The 3443-nt window shown below is 40.9% G+C and overlaps 1 pseudogene; it reads left to right on the plus strand.

Annotated features, from left to right (window-relative positions):
• The first annotated feature begins 2507 nt into the window (after nucleotides 1–2507).
• LOC102488850 (enhancer of rudimentary homolog pseudogene) lies at nucleotides 2508–2819 on the plus strand (annotated as a pseudogene).
• Nucleotides 2820–3443: the final 624 nt, after the last annotated feature.

The raw sequence follows: 3443 nt of genomic DNA on the forward strand, positions 1-3443 counted from the left end.
ACTTTCCATTGCAGAGGTTTAAGTTCCCTTGAACTGAAAATAAAGAAACCGGGAATGACTTCTAGTTGTTTTGGCTTGAGCTACTGGGCAGATTACGTTGACATTTGTTGAGATTGGGATGTCTAGAAGAATGACAGAGTTGGAGAATAAAAGTGATAACTTTGCACACATAATACTTGAGATGTCCATAAGACACTGAACTGGATATGTGAACTAGACAGCTAGAGGAATCTGGAGCAGAAGGGCAGGAGCAGAGATGATGATTCTGGCATTATCACCAAATGCGTGGTTTACGAAGGCTTGGACTAAGTGAGATTGTTCAAGAAAAGAGAGAAACAAGAAGTGAAGCCTGGTCTGAGCCCAGAGATGCTCTGCTATTTGGAAATCAAGCAGAAGATAACAAGTCTGCAGAGAAGAGTGACACAGCTAGTGAGGAAATTACGGCCTCCAGAAGCCAAGAGAAGCCCAGGACCTGACTAGATGAGGACAGAGAAGCCCCAATCAGTCACCACGTCTGCGAGGACATTCGATCAGTGACGTCATCTGCACAGAGAAAGAGACGCGCTTGCTGGGGAAATTATGTTGGGTAAATAACTGTATGATAATCGATAACTATATAAGGCAGGAGAACACTTTGGTTCAAACAGTAATTATAAACTAAAATCACAGTACATGGTTTGAATTAATTTTGAGAGTTTAATCTGAAAAGCTCAGTCCCAAAATAGGTAGAAACCAACTAGACAGGAAATAAAATCAGGAAGTCAACTCTCCTCCAGATAATGTCTATAGAAGGTTCACTAGTTTGCTAAAATGTCTTAATATATCAATTATATTTGCTTTCCAATGCCTTTAATGATAGGCAATTGGCTGTCATTTTAAAGTGAAATGAGATGCCTCCGCTATAGGAAGAGGCAGAAAAGTTCCAGAGGAGAAAAGACAATTGATTCAGATTGCTCTAGGTAGAGTGAGTCTTCACCTGGACGCTTTCAGGATTCTGGATATTAGGGAGCTATTATGAAACTGAAGGGCAAGAAAAAACATTATCTTTGTTTTTACTAACCTCTGATATTTGTCATTTCCTTTAATGCCTTTGACTCTGTCATCAAGAGAAATCACAAGTATCCTTTTATCATGTTAGAATTGTTGCAGATATCTGGAAATATTATTGACAGTCATCTACTTCTTCAGAGAACTGCCACTAGATCTTATTATTTAATGCATTAATAAAGAAGCATATACATTACTACATCATAATTTTGGTTTGGTTTGTTTTATGAATATTTTGATAACTTAATTTCAATATAATTCTTTCATACTCCTTTGTGTTTTATTTTATGTATTTAAATAGATTATTCTGAGAAGAGATTCATAGCCCTCACCAGACTGCCAGAGGAACCCTGGATACAAAAGAGATTTAGAGATGGTGTCTGGGAGGAAGGATGGTCCCAGGGAAAGACAATTGTTTCAGGAAAACTGGAGAAGATGAATCAGAACCTGTGGAGGTAGGACTGAGTCATTTGCATTTTTTTATAAACTACCCTGGGTGATTTTCAATCCTCTTTAGGGTTAAAGGATGACTGCAGTAAAGAAACAAAAATCTATAGACACTAATGTGCCCTCAAGCTATGTACTCTAGCAGGGAGATGGGCAGGGAGTGCTATAGATCCCTGTAATACAAGGCAGAGGAAATGACTGCCCACCAAAAAGAGCAAAAGGAAAACCCCATGAGCCACAAAGAAATGTGAGTTTAACTCTGAAGGGGAGATACTAGAAGTCTGCAGAAAAGTAAACCCTAGAGCTAAACCTTACAGAGCGAGAATATATTCACCAGGGAAATGGCAAAGAGCTAGACTAGAAACTCCTAATGATAACCACCATATATTGAGCAACTGCTGTTTGTAAGCAAATGAGTCAGGCTCTTTACATTGCATGCTTTAGAATCTTCAGGACCACTCTGAAAGATAGGTGCTTTGATCTTACTACTTGTTAACAACAATAGATATTCAGGAAGAGTCTGTCACTTGCTCAAGGACACTAAGATGAGTGAAGTGAGATGCATCTGTCATAGGAGGCAGAAAAGCCCCAGAGAAAAAAGGATTGATCCAGATTGCAGCTAGGAGTTGGCAGAGACCTGATGCCATAGCCCAGACACCTTTCCCTGCATCACACTGCGGCCATCAGAGTCAGCTGACCCTTCTGGGCCTCTATTTCTTCACCTCTGAGATGAGAAGGGGCACAGAAGATGCCTTCTCAGGTCCTGTTATTGGTGCCTAATCAACTCTGCTCTAGATAATGATTGTACTTGTTGGTGTGTGAGTCTGTAGGTGGGGAAGGCTACAGTGACTGGAGGAATGAACTTTTGCTTTTGTGGATTTGCTGCTCTGTAGCCAACTCAGGAACCAGTCACAAACCATTTCCCTGTCACTGCCAGTAAGTATAGCTCTAAAGACTCTGCTTACCAGAGGCGGCAGTGTCAGCAGTGGCTGCAGTGAAGAGAGTTTGGTGCGATGTCTCACACCATCTTGCTGGTACAGCCCACCAAAAGGCCAGAAGGCAGAACTTATGCTGACTGTGAATCTGTGAATGAATGCATGGAAGGTGTTTGTAAAATGTATGAAGAACATCTGAAGAGAATGAATCCCAGCAGTCCCTCCATCACATACGATATCGGTCAGTTGTTTGACCTCAACGATGATCTGGCAGATCTCAGCTGCCTTGTTTACAGAGCTGATAGCCAGACCTACCAGCCGTGTAACAAAGACTGGATTAAAGAGAAGATCTATATGCTCCATGGGCAGGCCCAACAAGCTGGGCAATAATTGATCTGGAAGCATTGGGGGCATGGGGTGGACTTGGAAGATAGGTGTGTACAGCATGCTGTAGTGAAAGTTTTTGTATCATAGTATCCTATTTCCATTTTGTCCCACTCTAGCCACGATGGAATGTATTCTATGGAATGTGAGGATCTTGCTCAATCTCAACACCTGTTGCCTCTTTTTTCTTCTCTTTTTTTTAACTTAAACATTTTTATGATGATTTAGATGGAGGTTGCTCCTTGTCAGTTAATAGTGGCTCCAGTCTTTCAAATCATTCATACCTGTTTTGTAACACTCACTGTAGTAACCCTTCAAGATGAGGTGGGAGGCGGTGACACAGTTTAGTTATGTCCTCAAGATAAAGTCTTAGTGAAAAATAAAAGTTCTTTAGTTATAAAAAAAAAAGGAAGAAGAAGAATGGGAAGAAGAGAATGAGGGGGGAAAATAGGATAGAGGGAAGGAGGGAGATGAACAAATGAGTGACTGATGGAATGATTGAAAAGATAAAGAACGTGGTCTAGTCTGTTTTATTGGTGATAACTAAACACCCAAGTCTGTGTGATTTATGGTACTAGAGATTAATTCACCTCAGCATTTGGTGATCTGAGGTCCAGGGGCTGCACGTGG

Source organism: Tupaia chinensis, unplaced genomic scaffold, assembly GCF_000334495.1.
Source record: "Tupaia chinensis unplaced genomic scaffold, TupChi_1.0 Scaffold148234_1, whole genome shotgun sequence".
NCBI lineage: Eukaryota > Metazoa > Chordata > Mammalia > Scandentia > Tupaiidae > Tupaia > Tupaia belangeri.